The sequence below is a fragment of the Triturus cristatus genome, chromosome 8 (assembly GCF_964204655.1).
Source record: "Triturus cristatus chromosome 8, aTriCri1.1, whole genome shotgun sequence".
Lineage (NCBI taxonomy): Eukaryota > Metazoa > Chordata > Amphibia > Caudata > Salamandridae > Triturus > Triturus cristatus.
In genome coordinates this window covers 67776957-67794813 of record NC_140591.1, presented here as the reverse complement: position 1 = coordinate 67794813, position 17857 = coordinate 67776957, and the positions used below count along the sequence as shown (strand labels likewise).

The 17857-nt window shown below is 47.6% G+C and overlaps 1 protein-coding gene across 4 annotated transcripts in view; it reads left to right on the top strand.

Annotated features, from left to right (window-relative positions):
• LOC146801341 (uncharacterized) overlaps window positions 1-17857 on the top strand; it is a 202521-nt gene that overhangs the window by 13234 nt on the left and 171430 nt on the right. The gene's annotated exons all lie outside the window — the stretch shown is intronic.

Genomic DNA, 17857 nt, shown 5'->3' with positions numbered 1-17857 from the left:
CACAGGCCCAGTCAGGTGTACCCAGCATCTCGGTATGAGTCCGGTATTCCACCTCCTTCCAAGCGTTGTGCTCCATGTCATTGCCCAGCAGACAATCGACTGGCACGGCAGGGCTTACGGCAACTCGAAGTGAACCTGCAACCCCCCCCCATTCAAAGGGAACCTCGGCCACGGGATAGTGACCTGTTCTGCCGTCAGCCATCGCGGCTGGGTGGAGTACATCGGGAATGACTTGCTCTGGAGACACCAGTTGGCTACGTACCATAGTCATACTGGCTCCTGTGTCTCTCAGAGCCTCCCCTCTTTGGCCGTTGATGGTGATCCACTGCCCATACTTTGCGGTATTTGCGGGCACCTGAATCTTAGGAACCATCTCCCGTTCTCCCAGGGACACTAAAGTGACACCCGCCCACTCCCTTCCCTTAGTTAAGGGCATCTCCTCCCCGAGCACTACACTAGCTACTCCGGGGGGCTTTCCTCCAGTGGGAGGGGGTGATCGTTTCTGACACTTCGGATCTCCTTTATAGTGTCCAACGCCACCGCACTCATAGCAATGGACAACCCTTGGCTGCTGACTCTGGCCAGGATTAGGGTTTCTGGGTGGGTTAGCCTTAGAGGTGAATCCTGTTCCCTTCCCTTGGAAGTTATTTTGGGGGCCTTTGGAGAACTCCTTTTTCTTTTCCCCTCCTTCTTTCTTCTGGGGGGCGCCCTGTCCGGCCTTTTGAGTATCCCCTCCAGTCCCCCTTGTGGACACCCGGGTACTAGCCCAAATGTCCGCCTCCTCAGCAAGCTTCCGGGGGCTGGTCAGCTTGCTATCCACCAGGTGTTGCCGCAGTTCAGGGAAACATTTCTCGAGTAGGTGTTCCTTCAGTACTAGGTCAAACAGCTCCTCGTAGTTCCTTACTTCACTGCCCTGAATCCAACCTTCCAGTGCCTTCTTTGCATAGTCCAGGAAGTCCACCCAATTCTGTGTGCCCAGCTTGTGACTACCCCTGAACTTCTGTCTGTACTTTTCCGGAGTAAGTCCAAACTTCCTGATGAGCGCCAGTTTCATGGTGGGGTAGTGGGTTTGCTCATCCTCTTCGAGGGCCAATAAAGCATCCCTACCAGCTGGAGGCATGTATTTGTACAACCCCCCTCCCCAGTACTTCACTGGAACCCCATGGGCCCTCAATGAGACCTCATAGGCTGCGAGCCACTTGGCGATGTCGTCACCCGCCCCATAGCTTGCTACAATGTCCTTTGGCAGGTAAGGTTTGGATTCCCTAGTGGACTCTTGGTTTTGGCTGCCACCATTAGGAACAGTTGGTGCCCCAATTCTTAGGATCTGAAGCTCTATCTCCTTCAGTCTTATCTCATGAGCCATCCTCTCTTTCTCCGTCTCATGAGCCAACCTCTGTTCCTCTTTCTCCTTCTCCAGCTTTGCTAAATCCCATGTGAGCTGTCTTTTCTCTCTCCGATCTGCTAACTCCACGCTGGATAAGCCCCCACTAGAGGCACGGCTGCCCCCCCTAGAAAGTGTCCTGGGCCCTGCTGACAGGTTCCCCACCTCAGGTTGGTACATCTCAGCCCCCTCGGGGTCAGGCTCTCCATCCCTGTCTTCCTCCTCAGCCTTGCTTTCCCTGCGTGCCTCCCCCCAAGCCCTTAGGCTGGTTTGAAGTGCACCCTTCTTTGCTCCTGGGGGACAGTACACCCCCTCTCGCTGGCAAAACTCCCTGAGTTGGGCCACAGTGTATGTTTCTAAATCTTCAAGAACAAACTCCATCTTGCCCACCCAGGTTAGAGGACAGGTTTTGTGCAGTAACAATGCAGGGGGATACCTTTAGTAATACCTCCTCCCACCACCAGAGTAAATTTGAAAAAAACAAAAACCCACAATTAGGAAGGCCGCTGTGAGAAAACTCCCGGTGTAGGCCTATGGACTACCCACAGTTATTGTTGAGTATATGTAGGCACAGCTCTATCCCACCACTGAACACCAATTTATGTTGGAAACGGCCCACTTCCACTCCGCAGGGCGGTGGTGGACCTTCCCGACACAATGGGGTAGCTTGGCTCGAGTGGTCAGGAAACAGGCGCAGTGCTAAGCATACAATATACCCATACAAGAACCATGCGTGCATCCGTTCCAAAAACGACTCTACACCGTAAAAATTATGAAAATATTCTTTCTTTATCTTTTTCTCTTAGTTGCTGATTGGGAAAATAAATAACAATCACAATATATACATTTTTAAATATAGCAGGTCAAATAAATATTTGCTGTTTGCTGAAATAAATAGGGGTGATTATAAATAACAGGGCATAAATACAAGTGCAATATATACAGTCAATTAAATACTTTGAGGTAATAAATACTGTATCAATAAATACTGTCCCAATAAATACTGTACACCAACAAGTCCTGTGGACCTAGAAATTCAGTGCAGCAATAAATAGATGAGAACTTAATAAATACAGTAACCCCAATAAATAATTAGAAGTATACAGTACACTTTGTGAATCAGATGACACTTCACTACTGAAGGGCTGAATTGGCCCAGGCACAGCTTGTAGGGTGTGAAAGGCTTGAGGGGTACTACTCCCTGGCTGAGGCAAAGGCTGAGGCCTAAACTGAGGTAGATCAAAAAGGGGGGAAATTCCAATGCCCTGGCTTCCCTCTCCACAGAACCTCTCTAGGTTAGTCCCAGTTCACCCCAGGCACAGTCAGGTGGGTTTCAGCTCCGCCCTAGCCCCTTAGAGTAGTCTCTCAGGTCTCCACAGGGCCTAAGGCGCCCTCTACTCCACTTACTGCCCTTTTCTGATGCTCCGACGCCGCTGGAGTCGTGTCGACGCCGTGAGGCGGTTCCGGTTCGGTCTCGGCGGCCTCGGCACAATGTCAGTTCTATGACGGCGCCGGTAGGCGGTTCCGGTCCGATGTCGGTGGCCTCGGTTCGACCTCTACCTTCGATTCGACGGCGTCGGGCAGTCTCCACACGATGTCGACTTCGGGCGGCTCCGGTCCGATGGCGCACTCGGCTCCGATGACGTCGGCCGGTCTGACCTCGCTGTCGACTTCCGGCGACTCCGGGGTGCGATCCTCACCCCCGACCTCCGGTGTTCCTCCTCACAGGTTCCGGGCGACTCCGGAGTGCGATCCTCACTCCCGACCTCCGGTGCTCCTCTACCTCGGTCTCCGACGACTCCGGAGGGCAGACTTCACCCTTCCGATGACGCCGCTCGCTCGACCTCGGTTCACCTCCTTCTCGACCCTTGGTATTCCACTCGACCTCCGCCGGCGCCCTCTTATGACCTCAGGCGGCTCCGGGTACGACGTCTGCTACCTCAGTCAGCGCCGCTTCTCCACCTCGGGCTCCAGGTCTTCGGCTACTCGACGCCAGGCTCCAGGGAAACCAACTCTCAGGTCAGAATCTTGTTATCTTCTTGGTTCTAAGGCCTGTTCCTGCTGTCCAGGTCCTTAGGATGGTTTTCTTCTTTCTTCTTCCCACACAGGGCTATAGGCTGGGATCCATCAGCTGGGACAAGTATCAAGGGTGGGTTTATGGACCCCACTCCAGGCACAAGTTTCCACCCCTGCTGCTTCACTCCTTCCTCCTTCACTCTTGTGCTCCTCTCTCTTCACCAGTCAGGTGCCAACTGCCAGCTCCAACTGCCAACTGCCTCTCTTATCCTCCCAACATTCTAAACGGTTTCCAACTGTCACACAGTTCTGGAATCTCCTGGAAGGTTCTGGAAGGTGCTGGTAGGTTCCAGTGGATGCTGGTGATGTCATAGGAGGCCACCATTTTGTGCTTCAGGCCCTCAGACAGAAGTTTCAGGGGTAGCTAAAATGGCTCCCTGAATCTGTAGCAACACTAAAAAGTCTGGTGGTTCCCAAAAAGGAAAAATTCAAACAGGGTTTGAGGCAAAAGTGGGACAAAATAAATAATGATGAGGAGGGACCACCCAAAGGGCTGACAGGTCTAACAAAAGCCATCTCTCGTATGCTGTGAACTTTCTGCCGACCAGCGGCCGCACGTCAGGATGGAGGAGCCAGTGGCAGAGTTGGAAGTATTGGAATCGGTTTGGTGTTCTGATTGCGTAGGTTTGTTTTACGTCGGCAAATGAGAGAAACCCCTCCAAATCGAAGAGATGGCCCACTGACTTGCAGTCCGTGACCCGCCATTGCGGGAACGCTCGGTCCTCTAACCCTGGTGTAAACTCTGGGTTGTCGAATAGGGGTGTCAATGGTGAGGGGAAGGATGTGAGTCTTCGTTCGACGGCTATAGTATCCCAGACTCGTAGTAGCGTGTGTTCATGATTGGAGAGCCCTTGAGATTTGGCGGTCTATCTGGCTTCTTCAAGAGCGGCACCTTCCACAGGGAGAGCTTCGCTAGAGCCCGGTCCTGGAACAGCCATCGTTTTTCAGATTCAGGTCTGCTCCATTCCACCAGGTGTCGGAGTTGGGATGCTCTGAAATATTCCAGGAAGTTTGGGATACCCAGTCCTCCCTCATCGGGATGTCCGTGGGAGAGGTCTCTGCGCATACAAGGGTGTGCCCCTGCCCAAATGAAGTGTTGCACCGCTCCCTGTAGCTTGTGAAGGGTCCCCGGTGGGAGCCAGGCGGGTATGGGCTGGAAAATATAGAGTGCTTTGGGTAGGATACTCATTTTTATAGAGGCAATCCGGCCGAGGAGCGACAGTGAGTGCTTTTGCCAGTGTCGGAGGTCTTTCTGGATTTGGGAGAGGAGTTTAGTATAGTTCTGTGTGACTGTTCGCGTGATAGAGGGAGCTAAGTCTATCCCTAGGTAAGTGATTGTGTCTGAGGTCTGGAGCTCTCTGTATGGTGGACGCCCCTTCCCAGGTAAATCTGCACTGCGGCCAAGGTGTAAGACCGTGGATTTCCCCATGTTTATCTTGAAACCGGAGACCAGGCCAAAAGAGGTCAATTCCCACAGAAAAGCTGGCACCGAGGGCTCAGGGGACTCCAAGGTTGCCAAAATGTCATCAGTGTATAAGCTCACCGTATGTCGCTCCCCTCCAAATGGGATACCTAGGATGTCAGGATTATCCCTGATTTTTTGTGCTAAGGGCTCCACATTTTCTTCCCTGTGCTATGTGATTGATATACTGTTTAATCAGTCCCCCCGCTTGGTTTACCTGTTGAGACGTTGTTTCCACTGTTATAAGGGCTCCACATAAAGCGCAAAGAGAAGGGGTGACAGCGGGCACCCCTGTCTCGTGCCTCTCTGGATTTCAAAGGGCCTGGAGGCCGTGCCATTCACCCTGACTGTGGCCTTGGGCTTGTCGTAGCAGCTCGCTACCCATGCCCTGAAGCGATCTCCAATGCCAAAGTGATCCTAAGTGCTATCTAAGAAATCCCAATCGACTCTGTCGAAGGCCTTTTCTGCATCGACCGACAACAGCAGAGCATTCATCTTAGTGCGGTGGGCTTTATCTATTAGATGCAGTATGTGTTTGGTGTTGTTACTGCTCTGGCGATTGTAAATGAAGCCTGATTGGTCCGGTTCGAAGATACCGGGTAGACGCGGGCCCATTCTAGCCACCAAGACCCCAGTAAACATCTTTAAATCTAGATTAAGAAGGGAAATTGGGCGGTAGGAGCTACATTAAGTCGCGTCCTTCCCGGGTTTCAGGATGACTACGATATCAGCGGCCAACATGTCAGAGGGGATGGTCCCCGGACACTGGAAGGAATTGAAAAGCCGTGTTAAGATCGGGGCGAGGAGTGGGCCGAGGGCTTTATAAAATCCCACGAGAAGCCATCGGGACCCGGTGATTTCAGTGGTTTGAGATGGGAAATGGCACCGCTCACTTCTTCAATCCTGATGGGTGCATCTAGAGCTTCCACCCCCACAGTGTTCAGCGCCGGCGTAGCGACTCCATAGAGGTAGGTTTCACCGTCGCCGTGCGTGTGTGAGGTCTTACTATAGAGCGTGGAGTTGAAGCCTCAGAAGACATCTGCTATCTCGTTGTCCCGTTCCACTGTCTCCCCCCAGGCGTTCTGAAGCGCCGGTATGTTTGCGTGCTGGGCGTGGGCCCTAAATTTGCTGGCTAGGAGGTGCCCCATTCTATCACCCCCTATATAATAGGAGTGCCGGAGCCCGAGGGACGCGTACTCGGCCCTATCCCAATCCAGAGTTGCTAATTACGCTCCTGCCGCTTTCAATTGGTGCCACACTCTGGGGGCGCAAGTGCGGCTGTGTATTCTTTGTAGCTCTACAACTCAGGCCTTGAGGAGTTCCCTCTTATCCTTACGTTCCCTGGCCTCGGCGGCGGAGATGGCAATTAATTCACCCCGCACTATAGCTTTGAGAGCCTCCCATAATGCTGTAAGAGGTGTGTCCGGGGAATCATTCATTGCTAAGTAGTCAGTGATGCATTTGTGGAGTTGCTGAGATACCCCTGCTCTTTGAAGCAGATTTTCCCTGAGTCACCACGTCCCCGGCGGTCTGAGAATGGGGGCATTGAAAGGGTCACGGTCACTGCATAATGATCTGAGAGTGCTGCTGGTATAATGTTCACCGTATCTACGAGTGCTGTCAGCTCTGTAGATCCTATGAAATGATCCAGTCTGGCGTATGTATGGTGCGCATAAGAATGGAAGGAAAACTGTGTGGTTTGTGGGTGAGCCACCCTGCATATGTCCACCAGGCTCTGTCCATTAGCCATTTCCTTCCTGACTTGGATAGTGCCCCTGTTTGTCCATAGCGCTGGCCAGACCGGTCTCCCCACTACTATTCTCATATCTTGTGAGCAGAGGACTTCCGACAATGCCGCCATGAGAAATTGTTCTTGTCCCGAGTTGGGGGCGTATAGGGTACCCACTACCAAAGGAGCACCTTCCACCCAGAGTGTGTGAGCCAATAGATGACCTTTTACTTTTGCCACCTTGTCGCCCACCGTGCCCTGGAATGTCTTAGCAATCAGTATGATTATGGGGAAAGGGTTAACACCGGGCACAGTGTCGGATAAATACTACTTGCAAATTGACTCCCAATAAACATGCATATCACTCATTCTCTTAACAACCATCTAATAATGTTCTACAAATGCAAATTGTGAAATAGATAGGCATACAGGCTAATGAATATGTGATGTATCTCTTTTATTGTTACAAAATATAAATATCTATTTTTTTCGTTTTCTGTTTTTCAATTTCTTTTTTTCACAATAAATTCTTTTTTTCAACAATACATATGGACAACAATATATCTGCAAGTCATCATCTGTGCAAATTGATTCCTATGTTTACAGTATAAACTATGATAGATTCATAACTGATTGATCATAAGAGGTGTCCTTAGCCTGCTAGTATTAATCATGTTGATAATTCATTATTTCTGCTATGATTGTTTTTCCTCACACACACTATATACAAGAACTAAAATCCAAAAAACCAGTGAAAAACTTTTTTTTGTTTGTCTCAACTTTATACTCAATTGTTGAACAATGAGCACATAGGCGGTCGATTGACACAACGCGTTTCGGCTAGGCCTTCGTCAGGAATCCGCTCTGAGTTTAACACTATATGTAAGAAATAATAACAACAAGAAAAAACATATGTATCAATTAAAACCCGTTTTACGAATTGTTTAAGGGAGTCAATGTAGCAATGATAATTCATTAACATAAACAATAATGAGCTAATTCATTTGAACTGTAAAATCCCCTCCAACGTCTCTCAGCTCTGCACTGATCTCAACACTCTTGATAAAGAAATTCAGTTACCCAGATTCTTAGTGTTGCAAAAATGGGGAGAAACAATACCATTTAACTTTAGCTATACTTAGCAATAAACAATCTGATAGAAACCTGAGAAGTGTCGGAATAGGGTACTAACAAGTGTTCTTTTTTGTTGCACAGGGCGAGTTTCTCTACTCTTACACAAATGGGGTGAAACAATACCCGTTTGCTTAAGCTATACCAACCATGACCAATCTGATGGAGACCTGGGATGTGCTGGAATTGGGTACTAACAAGTGTTCTTTTTTGTTACCCAGGACGAGTTTCTATACTCTTACAAGGGGAGTTGTTGGGAGATATTTTTCTAGGAATGTGCCAGTTAAATTGAAGTTAAGATTACTGAATCTCTAATCTTGCTTTTATATAATTATGAGAGATGAGAAAACCATACTGACCCTTGTTATTCCAATAGACTATTTTCGTGTGTAGCTCGAAGTAATCGGTTGAACCCAGTTTGTATCCTTATTTAGGGGGACGAATGGTATACGATGGTTCTAAGGAGAGACAGAGATGTGTCACTTAGACTGGGGGATGGGAGATGACTGATTATACTCTATTTATTGCGATATATCGGTATAATCTATGGCACGCTTAGCTAGAGTACTTACTTGCTTGAAAAGTGTAGCACCGATTAAACAACTGATTTCTTGCCAAACATGGATGTCAATGGTGCGCACCTTTGTTTTTCTATCCTCGCAAATAAGAGCAGACCTAAGGAAATGGATATATAAGCGAGTGTACTATAGATGCTTACTTTTATCTGCTGTTTATTATATAGACGAAAAGGCTCTGATACTATAACTAATTCGTGTTACCTTTGATAAGATCTGTAGTTTACCCATTTGTTATCTGTCTAAGTAACCCAATAACTACACAGATATCATTGTAATTCATTCATGTGTATTTGATACACATACCTTGATTTTGTTATTCTGTTCTCTATGTCGTTGTCGTCTGTCTTTGTTACGTCTGTTGTTTCCCCTTCATATCGCGCTCTATTTAATCGTCCTGTTGAATAACATAAGTAGTTGTCTATCAGTTTTAAAGAAATTTCACCAAAGAAAGTAAAAACTCTCTTTGGAAAAACTCTCCATAGTATAAGAATCTTCAACTAATACTGGTTAGCTTCCCTGTCTGCGATAGATATTCGACTACCAGAGAGCATGTGTCATTAAGTTTAATACTGCTAATGTGATACAATCAACCAGAGTTCGTATCTGCAAGTGCACAAACCGCATGCCTGTAGGTTTGAGTCTAACTCTGAATAAACTGTTAGCACTCCGTATTATCTTTCCTTACCCGGTCGGGTCTCGAATGGGTAGATATCTCCTCTCTGTTTGGCTCAGCGTTCTCTTCTGGTTCGTCAGTGATCATATTCACCGCCATATTGGGTCTATTTACATACGCCCGGTTTACGTACGTTGTTCGGACGTCCTCGGTCATGCGCATGGAGATAGGACTGGTGGTTTGGTCGAAATAACACGACCTGCGCCATGTTTGAATGGTTGTTTTATAACTTTATTGTTCCTGTCTAATTTATGGATAGAAGTCTCACTATCACTGTGATTTATTCAATTTGAATGATTACAAAAAATACCACAATTATTTATTTGTTTTAGAAACTTATGAAAGTGTTATATTTTATATATGCCCTTTGATATTAGGGGATATATGTTGCAGACAGTGATAAATTTTGTCTTTTCGTTGAGACTTACGACGTTAAAGAGAGAGACCATTCTTTCCGTGACAGTAAGATGTTATTGCCTGGATCTCATGAGCTAAAGTGGTTACTCGTTTCTCAACTACAATCCTATATACACTGACCTCTTTATTATGCTTGTGAACCACTATGTGTTAGATCAGTATAGTCAATTTTATTGCTTATTCTTTTCTGTTTCTTAACCCTGACTTAAAGACTGGTATAAGTTTGACTGACTTGACTGTCATCATAAATATCAATTATCCATTATTTTTAATTGCTTGATCCCAAGGTATTTCTTGGTTCAAACCTGATGTAGCTGTATTAAGGATGAACATCCAATAAACCTCTCTCATTTTTCTGATCTTATCTATCTGTTCTCCTACGCGGGGCCAAATCTTTTCCAGTATATACCACTTGATGTCTTCTGGTGTGTGTCCCAGATCTAGGAAGTGTTTGACCATGGGTGCCGATGTTTTCTGAGTTCTAATTGCTGATTTGTGCTCGGTAAGTCTGACATTGAACGCTCTCCCTGTTTCTCCCACATATCCCTTGTGGCATGGACAAATGATCAAATAAATGACATTTGTTGATTTACAGTTGTTTAATGTTTTGGGTGTAATATTGACACCATTGAAAGTAAATGTCACTGCTTCGATGGCCATGGAGCAAGATTTGCACATAGTGCATTTGAAATTCCCCACCACTTTTTTAGAACCTTCCAAATCAATTTGGTGGAAGTTTGTCTCATTTTTCATTCTTGAATGTACTATGTGGTCTCTCAAGCTTTTGTTACGCTTGTATGCAAATAGAGGTTTAGGTATTATTTCCTCTCTCTTGGATTTCTCCACATTTAATATGTGCCAACTAGAGCATATCGCTTGTCGAATTCTGGAGTTCAGCATGGAATGGCGTGTAGCAAAAACTAAAGGTGGATTTGATGTAGTTTTGATATTTGTGAGTAGGTGTTGCCTATCATAGTAACGTGCCCGTTTGTAGGCCTCCCTTACGATTTTGTTCGGATATCCTCTAGCATGAAATTTTTTCTTCATGACCTCTGATTTCTCATCAAAGTCAGTGATGTTCGTACAGTTTCGCCTAAGGCGTAAAAACTCACCGAACGGGATATTGTCCTTTTGGCTCTTGGGGTGATAACTATCATAATGCAATAGTGTGTTCCTTGCAATCAGTATGGCCACCCCTGCCTTCTTATCCGATGTGGAGGAGTAGAATTGTTGGGGAAAGGCTCGGGACCTCATCCGGTGCCAGTTTTTGGGAAGGAGGTGGGTCTCTTGCAAAAAGCCCACCAATGCCCCTGAGTTCTCTAGATAGGACAGGATAGCCCTCCTCTTAATGGGGTTGTTCAGCCCCTTCAGGTTAAGGGTGAGTATCTGAAGTGTGGAGCTTGTCATAAGGTATGTTCGAGTTTAGGCTGCTGAATCTGTTGGAGTATGAACCCCTTGTCACCACGGTGATGCTCTTGGGCCCTGAAGTCGTTCGATTGTGAGCCGGGCTCGTGTGTGGACCCCACCCATGACAGCACATCGGTTCCCCATGCCCTCCCCCACCGCACCCCCAATGACACCCCACCCGCAAACGTGAAACCTTGTCCCCCCTCCACTATGCCAACCACCCAGAACCTCCCAATCCCTCCCTAACCCCAACTGAAAGGCCCCAAAGTTCCATCAAAATCCATTGCCCATCATACGAGGATGGGGGCATGTGGAAAAGAGAGATTGTGGTGTGTGTGTGGTCCAAGTGTCTCGGGCCCCCGGCCCCCTGCCCCCCCACCCCGGCCAGTGCACTTTCAATGCTATACAACCCTTTTGGTATAGTCACGGGTGGATCTGCGAAGCAGTATCTTTCAGGACTGCGTCTAGGGCCGCCTTTCTCTCTTGTGCCATAGTATCAGAATCCGGTCGTAGTTCCAGGCTGGGGGAATGTCTGCGTCCCACTCTCTGCCATCCGTCTCCTGATGATCTTTGTGTGCGGCTAGGTTACTGTTCTGGTGTCCGTTGTTCCAAACCAAGTATCTTGCAAGTGTCTTGAAGGGACCTAAGTTGGTGAAGTTTGCCGTTCCATTTAAATATCAGGCGAAAAGGGTGGCCCCAGGAGTACGCCACCCCTTGTTCTCTCAGATGAGCGGTCACCTCTTTAAAAGCTTTTCTTCTTTGTAGTGTGATAGAGGCTAGATCCTGGTAGAGAGCTATAGAATGCCCTTGGTATTGGAGGGGTTGTTTCAACCGGGCCTCTCGCAGTATGCGTTCTTTAAGAGGAAAGTCCGGGAGAAAGGCAAATATGTCTGGGGGACGGGCTGGAGAGCGTCCCGGCAGGCCCACACGGTGTGCCTGGTCAATGCGGATCTCAAAGTCTTGTGATTCACCTAGAATGTCTCGAAACTGTCCCTGAAGATAGTGGGTCACGTCCGACCTTTCCGCCTTGGAAGGGACCTCTCTGACACGAATGTTATTCCGTCGTGAGCGGTTTTCGAGGTCCTCCACGTGGGTCTGCAGGACCAGCTGTTGGTCTCGCAAGCGAATCACCTCATGTTGAAGTTGTTCAATCTCTTCGCCTTTGGTTTGCTCATGGTCTTCAAGCGCTGCTACCCTCTCCCCAACTGTTGCAACGTCACAACGGATCTCTTTCACCTCGCCCGCCACCTCGCTTTTGAGCGTTTGGAAGTGCTCTCGAAGGATATTGAAAAGTGATTCAAGAAAGGAGCGAGTGATTGGGACCTCTCCCTCTTCTGGGTCTTTGTGGGCTTTTGGGGTTGGGGATGTTCAACTTCCCTTCTCACTTGATAGGGATCCTTTGGTGAGCATCTCTTTCAGGGATCTCTCCCCTTTCTTCTTTACTGAGGACATCGTTGGGTCACACACTAGTTGGGGGACGTTCCTGGTGGTCGTCGCTTTCTTGGAGCGCATGAATAGCGCAACTGCTGGCGGTGTCAGGTGAGGTAGGTCCCCTTTTCGGCCAGCGGTGTGAGGCCCCCGCTAGGCCGGCTTCCCCCAGGCCTCTGTACTCAGTCTCGGGGGCAGCGGGTCCCCAGAGTTCTCCGGCTGCCAGTAAGGACCCTCTCTCCACCGCAATGCTCAGGGGCCCCAAGCAACCGCAACGTAGATTCTCTTCGACTAGGATACCCTCTAGTCCGTGCTCAGCCCCTCCGCCAATCATCTGCATCCTCTCCTCTCCCCCAGGTGAAGGTCCCGGCTGAATATATGTCCCCCTTCTCCACAGCCGCTCTGATCCTCTTTCTCCCAGCCTCACCTCGTGGCCCTGTCGTCCCACGGACATCCGGGGTCCCTCCTTTGGTATCCTTGCGGCAGGCCTCCCCGCTAGGCACCTCCCCGCCGCCGACTTTAGGCGGTCATGACAGCGGGTCTATAGCTCTCTGTGACAGAGCTGCGGGGCCCTCGGTGCAGCCCCCTCTGTGTGTCTTCCCTTGGGGTCCCCTCCTTCTCCGCGCCTAACCGCACGCCTCCGACAGGCGAGGGCCCCGGCCGGGTAAAAGTCCCTTTTCCAATCCACAGCTGAACCGGTCCCCCTGCGCGCCTCCTCACCTCGTGGTTCTGCCGCCGCTCACTGCAGTTCAGGCCCCACTGTCAGGATCTCTGTGGTAGGCCCCTCCACACAGCCCACTGCGCTCTCCACCATGGGTGGTCTCAGCGGCAGGGTAACAACGAGGGGCCCGCAGTGTAGCTCCGTCTATGCACCGTCAATCTCGCCTGGCCTCTGCTGCGGCGGTTAGTCTGCTGGTATTCATGGAGCCTCGGTGGTCGGCGCTGCCCTCAGGAAGCTCCTCTGCTCCGCTCTGAAGATGGTGGTGCCCTTCTGTGGAGCCAGGCTCCCCACTCGCACCTTCACCAGATTCTGTGCCGGTTAGCTCCTTCTGGTGCTGGTGTGGCTGGTGTGAGCAGGTTATGACCCTGCACCGCTATGCGCTGGGGATCACATGTGCCGGTGCCCTCACAGCGCGCCTCAGAAGACTCCCTACCGGCTGCTCAGGCGCGATGGGGGTTCGCCGGTCCCGAGCTCTGCCGCCTCTCGGTTATGCCCGCTCCACCATTATCGCTCGGGGCACTCCTTTTGTGCTGGGCGTGCGCCAGGCGCCGGTGTCCCTCGCTCCACAATTGAGGGCCCCCTGGGTGCAACCGCGGCAGCCGCACTAGTCGCCGTCCGACCTGGGTGCCATTTTCTCATGCCGCTGTCTCCCTCGCCGGGCCGCCTGGTAGCACTGATCGGGACCGGTGCCCCGCACTTTCCGCACCCTGGGAAGCCCCTCCGTTGTAGCTCTCCGTTTCATCACTTGTGGCGACTTTTGCTGGGGTAAGTAGCTGGGAAATGAACGGGCGGGAAGGCCAGGAGCGAGGCGCCTCCGAGACATGCAACTTAACAGATCGCCATCTTGGCCACGCCCCCTTAAAAGTATTTTTAACTGTTCTTGTGTAAAGTGCTGTGACACCATTTGGTTCTAGTTTGCACTATATAAAACTGGAAAATAAAGATACCATCTTTTCCGGGTCGAGAATTGTAAATCTCATTTGATGGACTCAAATCATGTTTTAGGAAAGTAAGTGGCAGTCCTTTGGTCCAGCCGCAGCCGGACACTGGCTTATGATCTGGATCCTTTGGGTAAGGCACTCGGCCAAATTTATCAAAGAGTTGTGTCACCCTTGCGCCACCCAACAGGGCGCAAGAGCAACACAACTCTTAACTTAGATTTATCAAGCTACGCAAGGCCACCTTGCATGGCTCTGGGTAGCTTGATAAATGTAGAGTAATGCAACGCAGCACAAATTGTTACGTTACTCTGCCCCAGGGAGGCATTCCATGGGTGGACCACGGGTGTTCCCACTCATCCAGCCATGGATTTACCATTACTACGTGACCTGGGAATGTGCCGTAATGCTATGCCTCCCAGGGTGAGGCGTATTGAGGAGAAATATCTTTATTTCTCCTTGTTGTTTCCTCTTTCTATGGGTGCTGCATTCTGCAGCACAAAACGAAAGAAGAAAATGCCTTACAATGTAGGCACCTGTGCATCATGGAGGCAAGGATAGCTGCTCTGAAATTCCTCATTTAGAAATGCATGTAGAAACATTTTTCCCATTATTTGTAAATTGTCACCTTACTACAAAAGCATAAACCTGTCATTCAACGTTTTCTGTTGGATTGAACCAACCATTTCGTTTTGCACTCGTTGAATTAATGTTTCCAGCATTTGGCTGGAATTATTTGGACTGTTTGGTGAATTCAGAAGCCATCTTGCCCTCTGCATACAGGAAAGTAATTAAAATCTGGTATTGTTTGTCTTCGAATTATAAATTTAACAGCAACAAATACAAAATGAAAAGATCTCAAAATAATGGGAATGCTGTCTAGACAGTGCATACATTGTTGTAAAGTGAACTGATGCAGAATTCATTTGTTGAAAAAGAATAGAGAGTTTTGTTGACAAGGTGCTTTTGTAACACCAGCTATTGTCCTTAGCTCAACTCCAAAACATGCACAAATGTCCGGAACTGTTTCCCCTGAGAAAGGTGGAAACCTTAATGGTGGTGGGAATGGGAGTAGCCACTGCTGTTATGTGTAGATATGTAATACTCCATGGTGCTCAACATAGCATATAAAAATAAATTCACAACAATGTCATTAAATACACATCAATCTTCTATAGTCTGGTTCTCAAGAGTAGGAAGGCCAGCTGTTCAGTGGTGTAAGCTGGAGGAAGCTAGACAGGGACAGATTGTAAGAGAACACACAGGAAATCTGGAGACTGAAAGGAAACAAAAGTGTGACAGAAGACAAAGATGGGATGCTCCAAATAGATAGAGAACCATAGGCGGTGAGCTGGGACCTAAAGGCAAAGAAAAAGAAAAGAGAGCGAGGAAGAAGACAAGATGTGCAGAAAACTAATGGGTCAATGAGAAAAAATGAGGGTTACTGAAATGACTAAGAGGACCACATTCTTAACATCCTCAAGGTCTTTCTTATGGACCTCAGCCTCGTCCAATCTTGCAACGGCCCAACACACAATAGAGGCTCCACTCGCGACCTAATCATTAACAAGGATAACTTTATACAACTTGAATCCATTACACCTCGTAACTGGTCTGATCACTACTTAATCTCCTTCCTTATCCTGGAAAAGGTGTTATCGAGAAAGGGTCAAATACTTCAACCCAGACAATGGTCTAGAGATCTAAGAAATATTAATCCTACTGAGCTAACTGCTATTAGCAACAACATCATACATCCTCCTATAAACATAATGAATTTGAATGGACTTACCGATAATTGCACCCAATCCATGAGAGACATATTGGACATGATTGCTCTGAAGCAGCTTTAAAGAATATCTAGCTGGCAGTCCAAACTCTGGTACAATGGCAGCTTAAATGAGGAAAGGCTTGCGGAGAGATCGGGAGAATCTCTCACTGTGGCTCTCACCTCAAGCAATTGAGAGCACTAAGAAGCTCCTACAACAAACATGTCAGAAGATCAAAAGCAGAATACTCCAGATCACAACTAGATAATGCCAAAAACAGACCTAAAAACGTTTTGAAATCATCAAACAACAAGCAACTTGCCATTCTCAACACCACTCGGTTGACAAGGAGACACTTCCTTATGGTGATGAGTTCTCTGCACATTTCCTCAATAAGACAAGGAAGACCGAATTGGAATTTCAACTTGCTTCTCAGCGTTTTCTTAGCCTGGACCCGCCCAGTGTCACCCCCGGTGCAGCTCCTGGGCAGCTCTCCTCATACTGGGTATACCACAAACAATAAGACAACTCGGTAAATAAGGCTACTAAGCCTTCCTTTAAAATCCCCCGACAAAAACAACATACTCACAATGATGACATCTATAAAACCCTCTGACCATTTTAATGATCCTCTGCCTGCTAAGCATGTGAAAGAGCTTAGATCTTCCCTACTCCCTTTATGGACTACGACTATCAAAGCATCTCTCTCTCTCTCTCTCTCTTTTTCTCTCTCTCTCGGCATGGTCCCTGATAGCTTAAAGATAAGACAGGTTACTCTTATTTAAAAAAAAAAAATGCTGCCCAGTCTGACCCCAACAATTTTCGCCCAATCTTCAACATCCCAACTCTGAAGAAACGTGTACACCTGCAACTCTGCAACCACATTGAACAATTCCAACTTCTAGATCAGTGCCAGTCTGGCTTCAGAGCTGGTCATAGCACTGAAATGGCTCAGACGCACATAGTTGATAATGCCCTAAGATTTCTTGATCAGAAAGAATCCTCTCTACTAATTCTTGATCTTTCCTCAGTTTGATATGGTCAAACTTGACAGCTTGATTGATCTCCTCGAAAATAGAAAGGGGTTAATGGGTCCCGGTTTAAACTGGTTTCTTCATTCCTTCACAATAGAACTCAGTGACTCAAAACTAACCAATGACTATCAGACATTTCATCAGTAACAATTGGCGTACCTCATGATTGAGGCCTCACATCCTGGCACTTCTTCCCATTCACTTAAATTTAGAAAGAGCTGACCCATACACAGGAGCTGCACAGTGTGGGACAGAGGCAGGAATCATGTCAGTTCATGGCTACCCTGTTTACCTAAATGACCCTTATTTTGCCTTTTACCCCCACATCCCCCTATTGACTGGTGGCTAATGAATGGAAATATGTGCTTTACTAATGTAGGAATTTGGGGCCCGATTCACAGAACTAACTTAAGACAAAATCCTAAACTTACTACCATTTTGGTATTCACAGAAGGCACTTACTCATTTTGGTATTCACAGAAGGCACTTACTCATTTCGGTATTCACAGAAGTTAGGAGTCCTAACTTTAGGACTCCTAAATGCCTTCTGTGAATACCGAAAGTCTTAAAATTTGGATTTTTCTCAGTTTAGTAGTAGTATAGTTAGGACTCCTAACTTTAGGACTCCTAAATGCCTTCTGTGAATACCGAAAGCCCTAAAATTAGGATTTTTCTCAGTTTAGGAGTCCTAAGGTTAGGACTCCTAACTTTACAACTACTAAACTGAGAAAAATCCTAATTTTAAGGTTTTCGGTATTCACAGAAGGCATTTAGGAGTCCTAAAGTTAGGAGTCCTAAATTTAGGACTACTAAATTGAGAAAAATCCTAATTTTAAGACTTTCGGTATTCACAGAAGGCATTTAGGAGTCCTAAAGTTAGGAGTCCTAACTATACTACTACTAAACTGAGAAAAATCCTAATTTTAAGACTTTCGGTATTCACAGAAGGTATTTAGGAGTCCTAAAGTTAGGACTCCTAACTTCTGTAAATACCGAAATGAGTAAGTGCCTTCTGTGAATACCAAAATGAGTAAGTGCCTTCTGTGAATACCAAAATGGTAGTAAGTTTAGGATTTTGTCTTAAGTTAGTTCTGTGAATCGGGCCCATTA